Below are 9,820 nucleotides of genomic sequence, written 5' to 3' on the forward strand. Positions count from 1 at the left end.
CATTATTTCATGGTTTTTTGGGTTTTTTTTTTTTTTTTTTTTTTTTTGACAAATGAGATTTGCCTTTAATAATACACAGAGAAACAAGGAACGTCCTTAGCAGGAACAGAAAAGAACACAATGCCAAGGTGAGAAGTCTGACTTACCCAATTTTTAGCTACTGGTATAATATTCTTCAGCAGCCAGAAGTATGAGCCTTAAGATAAAGAGGGCAAGGGGCCAAAGCCATTCTACAAACTGCCCGACTGCTTCAAGTGGACTATCCTGTGCTCAAAGCATCATCATTTGTGATGGTCATCATTAAAAGTAGAGTCACATCAGCAGTGATCACCCTGCTCCTTAGGCACCCCTCTTCTTGTTCTTCAGAGACTTGAAAGAGAAACATCCTTGGACAAACATTTTCATCCTCAAACACTTCCTGCTCTAAATTCACCCCCTGCATTAAAATAAACTGCAGCATGCATTAAGCCTTTTAAGGTGTGGCTTCCACCAACCACCATCCAATGAATATTTTAAATCATGAGATCTTTGCTATAGGGGCAAACGCAACACTTGCATTTCTAGAATCAGCAAGTCAACGCTCTTCAGATGTTATTAGTACAGACAAGGTGCAAATTACACCAAGACACCAACCAGGGTAAATCAATATCAGTCGAAGAGCCTCTTTGTCTGGTCTCACTATAACCAGCTGTGCTGAGGCCAAGTGCTTACAGCTCTTAAACACACACTGTTAGCAGTGATATGTGCACATGCCTGAAAAAACAAAGAAACAAGGCTTCATAGCCTGTTGATTTTTACCTCCTCACACTTTTCTAGCTAAAGATTGAGTCAGTTTAGAGACAAACAGGGACAATCAGCTGTTTTATAACTCTAGCATTAACACAGAGGGAGATGCTGGGTAGATCACAAGCTGCTGCCCTTCCTTTCCAATTAACACTTGACCTTCTATTTCCAGCTTGCCTTACACTGTTTCAGTTCACCTTCCAATCAACATCATTCACTGCTGAGACCAGACATTGTACACCTATGGCAGAGGTTATGCATATTACAATATACACTATAAATGGAGAGGTTAAAAATAAACATGGTTTACAACTTGTTCTTGACAGTAAGCCTTAGGAAGAGAAAGTCTGACTGACTTACCCACAGCGTATTGACAATAAAACTTGGGAAATACTTTAAGTAGTAGATTACATAAACTAGATCTGATTTTTAAGAACGCAGAAAGTAGCCACATTGTCTCATGCCTACCACATTCCTCCTATCTACATACTGCTAAGAGCAGCTTCTTCACTGGAAGCTCAAAAGAAAACATTCCCCAGGCTCCTGGGCTACAGTTTCCTATTCCTGCTGCTCTACCCTTATGAGTCAAAAGGATATTTGCACAGATGCATGAATTTTGGATAAAAGCTATTAGATCGTGATCCTAAACTTCTGTCTGCCTTACAGTAAGTGAAGGAAGGAGGGTGTAAGTCGAGAAGAATTTTAAAATAGAATGTTCAATGTAGAAACGCTAATTTAAAAATATACTAAAAGCATCTTATCTCCTTGGAACAGAAATTAGGGTATTTCATATTTAGCTTTGGCCTGGGCTCCCTGTTCCCTGCATCACAACGTGATAAGGGCTGGAAAGGACTGGGAAGTGCGCAGTCCATCTCCTGCTCCAAGCAGGGGTCAGACCACGCTGCTCAGAGCTTCACCCAGTTGGTGTTTGATAATCTCCACAGATGAAGCTTCTACAACCTCTCTGGCCATACTCTTACTCAACCAGACTAATGAGGAGAACATCTTCCCCTTACAGCCATTGCTTCTCAACCTTCTGCCATGTGCTTCCTGTAAGAAGCCTGGCTCTGCCTGTTCAGTAACCTCCACAAAGGCACTGGGAGGCTGCTGCCAGGTCCTCCATAAAGCCAAGTGAATCACAGTTCCCCTGTATGCAGACACTGCAGCATATCCTGGGAGCTATGGTTTTATTTTATGAGATGCAGTTCTGCATGTCCAAATTATGACTTCCAAGAGAAACTGCAGCAGTTCTGTCAAAAAAACAAATAGGTCAGGGTTTGGGGTGGGTTGTTTTTTTTTTTTTTGCCAGCAAGACAGCCACCCCCCAAAAAAAATATTTTAAACTAACTACAGCAGTAACGCAATGCAAGAACTGTTATAATCATCTTTTTTTTTATCCCAGCATCTCAACAGTAAGACTATAAGAACTGCCACATTTGAAAATAGAGCAGTAAATCCCTGGCAGCATTTACCCAAATACAGAAAAGACATATTCCATACAGAAGTCTAACAACAAAAATAGAGAAGGTCTGACTTCGAAAATCCAGTTTGCCTTACTTGTTATTTAACAAACACCTTCCACTAAAATCTTACAGTTTGTTGACAGCAATCTGAAATGTGTTAAAGTAGGATACACATACAGAAAGCCTTATTTACTAAAGCAGAATTATTTCTGGAAGAGCTGAATGTAGAACAAGCTACATCTTGCTCTAGTTTACAGCTGAGCATCCTGTTTACATGCTGATGTCTGTGTTTGTTTTTTGGATACAGGAAGCAATGCTGAAAGACTTCAAATAATTCTGCCTCACACTGCCTATCAAGTTATTCCACTTCCATAGGAAACAATGGCTTGGGGTCAAGTTAGCTCATGCAGAGAAATGTGAGAAAGCAGAGTTGTCTCACTGCTCTAAGACAATGTCATTTTAACAGCTTTGATACAAGGACTTTCTTTACCAGCTTCTTTCTCCTTTCTGTGTCTGAAATACATACAATTTCCTCCTGGCTCTTCTTTTCTTTTCGCTTAGAATACTGTTCAAATTCTTTTTCCTTCTATCTAAACCTTATCCTACTCCCCCTTCCACAGGAGGAAGTGCTAACACCTCAAGATTTACTCTGTCTTCAAGCTACACAGTCTTTACTCATTAGTGTAAACTATGGAGCTATGCACAGCAATATCTTTTACATTAAATAATAATATATGCAAGTACATAATGTATACCTCAAGATACAAAATGGATGGTCCTATAGAGAGTTAAGAAGAAAGAGCCAGGATAGTTTTCCATATGAATCTCCATACAGTTGCCAACTGGATTTTGCAGCCCTGTGCTCAGCAAAGCGCAGTAAAACAAGAATGCAGTTAGTATTCTTAGAGTGCTCTGAAAAAGAACAGGAAGAAGCAAGAAAATTTGCTCTGGGCCAGAAAGAAGGGCTGGAAAGTCAAAGAGGAAAATTCATGCTCCATCCTCTACAGTACACAATCAGCATCACTCTTAGTCACTCTCATGCATTACAGTGACACTAAAGGTAATAATAAGCTGTACGGGAAAGAAAGGAAGAGATGCTGTTACAGTATTTCCCCCTCTCCTTTAACTCCACGTGCCCTCCAGAAGAACACATTGCTTCCAGGACATTGCAACTACAATTTGCTGAAGTTCTGCCCAAGAAGGGACCCACTGTGCACACTTTCCAGTATCTCAGGATATATTGATTAATGATTTATAGCAATACACCCATTCAAACAACTGGATTCAACTCAGTCTTTCAATTTTTAATTTAACAGCTGACTCACTCTACCTTCAGAGCAATGCTAAGCAGCATGAGGCAAGCCCAACCACAGAGAGCCCTGGAACACAGGTGATGCTGGGGCAAGGCAGAGGCAGTGATGACTCCCTAATATATTAAACATGGCTTCAAGAGCCATGAAAATGGAGGAGATCCAGAACAAAATACGGAATAACAGCACCGTCCCGTTTCTTCTATAATTGCTTGCCTAACTTTGCAAATAAGTATCTATTCGTCCCTCTAGGCTTGCATATACCAAATCATTAGTTGTGTCAGGGGCCCCGTGAAGTGGTATGGCAAAAACACACAGTAAAAAATCCTGCAGAGTCCAAGGTTATATAGAAGGGAAAACAAGTTCACTTTTTTCACCTCAGGGGCAAAATTGGAGTTCACATGTGTGATGGACTGAATAATGCTTCATCACAAGAGCCAATTTTCCTCCAGCTCCCTGCAGCTCTTCAAACATAGATTGTATTTTTGTTCTTGATTTGCTAAATGGCTTTTCTCTCTATCATATCTTTAAAAAAATAAAGATAAGTGATACATACAGAATACCGTGACATACACAGCTCAACAGGAACTAGCTATTTTTAGGAAGTTCTCATTAAATTTATACAGATACATTTAAAAAGTTGCATTACTCCCCCCCCTTCCACAAGGAGAAAAGTGATACTTCCTCAGTGAAAACAAAAGAGAAAATGCTTGGTACTTATTAAAGTTATCTAAAAACACATCCACTAGCTTCTAACACAGAACTCTAGGGTGGTTCCATCTCCTGTAATAAAAGCATATGGCATACACTCAAATCACTAGAGGTAAAAAAACAAAAAACAAAAAAAAAAAAAAAACAACAAAAAAAAAAACCTGTGTAACTTAAAGAAATATACTCACTTTTTTTGTTTGTTTTGTTTTTTTGTTTTTAAACAGGACATTTCTTCCTGCACTGAAAACATTTGTTTCCTCACTCTGCTACAGAAAACAGCCACCTCCTTAGGCATGGCAGCCCAGCGCTGCCCACACGGCCTGCAGCCCTGTCCCTGCACAGCAGGGAGCTCCTCACAGCCGTACCCCATGGCCTCCAACCCAGGGTCTGTTTCCCCTACACGTGTTCTTAACTTCCTAGGACACAAACTTTCTCCCCACAGATCTCTTCCTAAAGGTGCTGACTACTAACACACTTGCAAAAAGACAGAAGAGAGAAAAGGAATTCCAACAAACTCCTAATTTCACACAAAAACACCCTCTCCCACATCTTCCTGCATGCCTTCCTCACTCAGTTTGTATGCGTTCTGAAAAATTAGTAGAAAAACCATACAAATGCTGTCCTACCTTAAGCTTGCCAAGCACACACCTTCATCCTGTTGGGGTCCCCCATATCTGAGGCCAGCAAGCTCACCTCTCTCAGTTATACCCCCAGTCAGCTCCACACGCAGCTGAACAACATCACCACACAGCTGCAGCCTCGTTATCCTGTGCCCACCTCCTCACTCCCACACCTGTGGCGTTGCCCTCCTGTTCTGGAAGTTTCTCCTGCTTTCTCTCCCTGTAGAGCTGGCACATCTTTCCCTGCTGTTTCCAGGCTGTGACTGCTGAGCCTCAGCGACTACAACAAACTGCTTCTATCTCAGTACCTCAGTATTGTTTCTGAACTTCTGGTCAGGCACCTGCTGCAATCACCTGAGAGGATCCAGCATCGCTTTGGGCTCCCAGGGCTCCAACACTTTGCTACCAGGGCTCGAGAGGAGCCCAGCTTCACCACAGACAAGCAAAGCCTCATCCAGGCTCTGTATTTGTTAGCTTCTTGCCAGGTGCAGTGCCTGACAGGCTCTAGGACTCCGCATGTGGATGCTAGAAAACATCCAGGAGGTTTTAATTTCTCACCACTGGTATTATCACAGACATTTTATTCACGGTATTCAGTGCCAAGGCATAAAAGCTGGCTTTAGAAATGCTTGACAGCTGATGCAATGCTGACCACTCGCAGAGGAGATGATGAACTAATTTGAAGGTGCTTGATTTATTTTTCTTCTGCTGTGTTTTTATTTAATATTGAGAGAAACTGAAAATGTCTGATTTGAAAAATAAAGTTGAGCCAGAGATATAGGATGGAACAAGGAAAAGCCCCCCACGGCTTTCGGCATGTTACAAAATATATGATATCTTTTATAATAATGCAGCAAGAATAAATAAGCCTTTCGTGATCAAGAGGAGACAGTGCTCTTTGTTCTGGTGGTTTCTGCCTTTCAGAGGCAGCACGCTCCAGGTGATGGTTATTTTTGTTGCTTCCAGTATGTCAGCTTGGAAAGGAATTATGCCAGGCCAAGGTGCACTTTTTAGTACCAATTTCTTCCCTATCACAAATGCTTTCAGGTGGCAATAAGGGTAATTTTTAGTATCTCATACCAGCCAGACAAAATTCATTTGCTGGACTCCGTGTCCTTACAAAGATCAGACCTTGAAGACATTTCATATTTAGTTGCCCTACTTCAGTGCCTTTTAATTGCAAAGAAGTCCTAACTTGGAAACACATTGTGACACTGTGGTTCAGAGTTTTCAGGAAATCACCACATGCCAAATCACCTTTGTGGACCCACAACAAGAAATTCAAGTGAGTAAAATTTCTCTCTCTTCAGCGGAGGTCAGTGTCCAAATTCTGTACGCCAGATGCCCTTCTTGTCCAGCTGTAAAGTCCTTAAGGGGACGTACCAAGGGTCTTGGTCTCTCAGCAGCATAGTCTCAGGCTAGGCCAGGAGTGCCCAGTGCCAGCCATTAGCACTCGGCAGGCAAGGTGGTAGAATGCAGTGCAGCCCCAGCTGAACGCCCGAGCCAAGCATCCCTGCCTGTACCCGTCATTCTTGCCTTGTCCTGCTTATTCATAAGCGAAGCTCAACTGTAAAGAAATAATGATTTTCTTTGTCCTAAATACTGCCTACAAATAGCTTCTCAATTTTTAGTCCGTTAACAAATCTTTCCTGGGATCTATTAACATGTCACTATGGAGTGTCTTTTACATCAAAGTTTAATACAGCTTAACTCTGTCTTAATCATATTGCTCCACTACACTTTATAGCCTGCAGCTTCGGGGAACCTTTGCCTTTTATTAGTACCCATATACAATCACGAAGTCATTCCAAAAATCAGTGCTGCTTTGGGTTCCATAAATTCTTATACCTTTGATTTATTTGGTATTTCTGGAACTATGTGAGAAGGAAGATGTGAAGGCAGGGCGAGGAAATGAAACGTTACAGTAGTACTGAGTTGTGTCAGTACACTGCTTTGCAAAGGGGATCTGACAGGAGATGCAGGCACTTCTCCCCTGCAATGACACTCTTCAAAGTTAACAACAATGGCTTGGTCAAGCTCTTGATACAGTCAAGGAGAATCCTGCTATGACAGTCGGTGAAAGCTGACAGATCACTGTTGATTTCACACTGCAGCTTTGCTGTCAGTCAACGTTTCTGGCTTGATAGTGCCCTATAAAGATGTCGTGCCACAGTTCTGCTGTTGCAGCATTTCTGGTTTTGCTAGCCTCAAAGACCTATGAACTGCTTGGTGGGGAAAGGAGCTGAGTACATCTTTGTAACCTATTTGGGTCCCTTTGTGCATACATGAGGAAAAAGAACTCAGGGATTGAAAATCCTACTTAGAGAAGAAAATTCAGATACATATATCTGTTTTCTGATGTGATATTTTGCACTTTGTAATGATGTTTGTAAGCAATGTACCAGAGCCATAGTGTGATAAATCTGTGGCCTCCATTCATTAGATCTCTCATTTATATCACTGGCTTCATTACTAGAGATGACAAAACTAAGATTATGTGCTTGTATAAAAGTAGCTGCTGACAACCCTGTTGTCTTTTCCAATTCCACTTCTTCCGAGAAGCATATTTTAAATGCAATTTAAGATGCCATTGTCTCAGGAGCATGAACAAGATGTAGTCACTAATTAAATGGAAACATGAGGTCCAGCCTGCTATCTTAAAACTCACCCGATCCCATCATACTCGCATGATTTTCTCCCTCCTGTCGTGAAGATTTGTCATTTGCAGTTGCTTGATTTTCTTCTTAGTTTCCCAACAGAGTCTGGACTCAGACACCATCAAAATTACATTTTTAAGGATCCAAGTAGCCATTGCCTGTTTGGACATTTGTTTTCTTTTTCCAGTTTCTTTACAGGAGTTTTTGTTTTGTTTTGTTTTTTACAAAGTCAGTGTTGCTGTTACGTGCTCTATGTGGTGCAACTGTTCAAAGGAACTGGGAATGTGCAGCTCATACAGAATGCAGCTGCCTGGTTGTGAAACGGTATTAGACACAGAGAATACAGTATATCGATCCTTTGGCAGCTATATCAGCTTCCTGTTTGTTTCTGAGTATATTTTAAGTCCTAGTTTTTTACCTGGTTGTAACCTGAAAGGTTACTGCTTTTGTCTATATGAATTGCCATAGCAACTGCAGTGCTGGAGCAAACAGTCATGGGCTTTAACAGCCTGCGGGTCAGCAGCAGCTCTCTCCCAGTTTAGAGACCTTCATCTCTAAAATCTGGGTTGTTTCACCAGCTTGATTGAGCTATATTTTATGTATGCCAGCGTGACTCTACGTGTGGGCTACGCAATCCTGGTATCTGCGTAGAAGGGAGAGAAGAGATGTGAGTTTCTGTCCATTTATTTGGGAAGGATTGTATTCCTTTTCTTTTTATAAACACTGTTTTAAAAAGCCTGCCCAAAACCCAAGCAAATAGTGGCTTGCATGTATATCTTGATGTAAAGGCTATGTTGACCTATTCCATTGCAGGGTTATGGCTCAAGTCTAGGGCACAGATGAGACACTGGACACAACGAGATCACATCTGCCTGACCTGGAACTGAATGCAGGCTGTTGTGCTGTGCATTGGTACTTCTGCTCTTCAACCTTAGCAGCACAGAGGGGCTCTTATTTGCAGCTCTCCATTCTTTCACAACAGCTGCTGAGGCAGTGTTTTCCCCTTGTTTTCACACCTTTCTTTATTGTTCACAGGGCCTTGCACCTGCAAGCCCCAATAATGTTGTTAGAGCAAGTTCTTGTGGGAACCAACTGCCACAGAGAAAGAGATCATGCCTTTTCCCCAACCTTTTCTTACCTCGTATTGTATATGTTGCTTTATATTAAAAACAATTAAGCATAATGCACAAGTCAATTGAATGCTGAAATATTATCAGAAAATATACCAGCACGTTAGTGACTAACACATAACACTTTTACCTTGCTACCATACTCAAGTGTAATTATCCCACTAACAGGAAAATCCAATAGAGATTTTTATTTGATCCCACTAGGAAAAAAAAGAAAAAAAAAAGGACCAACAAAAACATACAATATATTCTGGTAAAGCATGCCAAAAACATTCTTATTTTTCTCTTCATTCTCACTGCCAGCTGAACTGTGGAGATCCCCCAAAGATCCTTCTAGGGACTCACCTGTATTTTCTTCCTAACTGCTCACAAAGAAATTTTCCCTTTTCCTTCTGCAGACCTCAGTAATAACACTATGTGTGAGTCTGACTCAACATCCTGCATAAAGCAGCCCAACAGCATACATTTAAAAAGTCACATTCTTAGAATTACTTGCTCAAAGCATCAATGCAAGGAAACTCACTAAACCAGTAGGGCTGATAAACCCGGATTTTCCTACTTGTCAGCAGGTCTGCCTTGCCCTTCAGCTGGTAGAGTGAAAGCAGTGCCTACTTCCTGTGCCACAAATATCTTACATTAAGTAACACATAATTTAAATATTGACAGTGATAGAGGCACAGTTGGTTATTTGACCAGTAGTTACTCTGTATCTACTGGTATCTACTCTGCTGCTCTGCCGATATTTCTATCAAAATTGGTGCAGCTGGGGACCTTATCAATAGGAACAGCTGAGTGTCAAAGTCCTCATTCTCCACAGAAAGAAAAGGATCCAAGGGTGATGCTTTTACACGCTGCAAGATGCACCCCTTTGATGCTTTTTTGTAATATTGTAATATTACAGATATTAGATATTATAAATATTGTTTAGTGATACTGCAGGTCAGGCAGTGAAATCATGGAAATATCAAACTGTACTCAACAATGTGCAGGGATCTTGTACTTTTGTCTTTTGGGTGAATCTTTTCCAACCTGTTTGTTCCATGACTGCAATCTGTGTTTTATCAGCACTTTGGGGTTTAATCAACTGATTATACAGTGGACAAATTGTTGCATCTATCCCAGAAGCTTGAAGCCAAGCTTCTCAAA

The 9,820-nt window shown here is 41.2% G+C and overlaps 2 long non-coding RNA genes across 3 annotated transcripts; both read right to left on the reverse strand.

Moving 5' to 3' along the window:
- Positions 1-1,444: 1,444 nt before the first annotated feature.
- Positions 1,445-4,931, reverse strand: LOC128082755 (uncharacterized). 2 transcript variants are annotated; one of them, XR_008207827.1, is made up of 3 exons: positions 4,894-4,931; positions 3,002-3,103; positions 1,445-2,033 (listed from the first exon to the last, which is right to left on the reverse strand). It is a non-coding gene; the product is annotated as an uncharacterized LOC128082755 (long non-coding RNA). The 2 variants fall into 2 exon arrangements; XR_008207826.1 differs by lacking the exon at positions 4,894-4,931 and adding an exon at positions 3,934-4,141.
- A 2,749-nt stretch (positions 4,932-7,680) lies between these two features.
- LOC128082377 (uncharacterized) lies at positions 7,681-9,354 on the reverse strand. Its single transcript, XR_008207646.1, has 3 exons — positions 9,020-9,354; positions 8,422-8,589; positions 7,681-8,187 (listed from the first exon to the last, which is right to left on the reverse strand). It is a non-coding gene; the product is annotated as an uncharacterized LOC128082377 (long non-coding RNA).
- Positions 9,355-9,820: the final 466 nt, after the last annotated feature.

This window comes from Tympanuchus pallidicinctus, unplaced genomic scaffold (assembly GCF_026119805.1).
Source record: "Tympanuchus pallidicinctus isolate F22 unplaced genomic scaffold, pur_lepc_1.0 scaffold22, whole genome shotgun sequence".
Taxonomy (NCBI): Eukaryota; Metazoa; Chordata; class Aves; order Galliformes; family Phasianidae; genus Tympanuchus; species Tympanuchus pallidicinctus.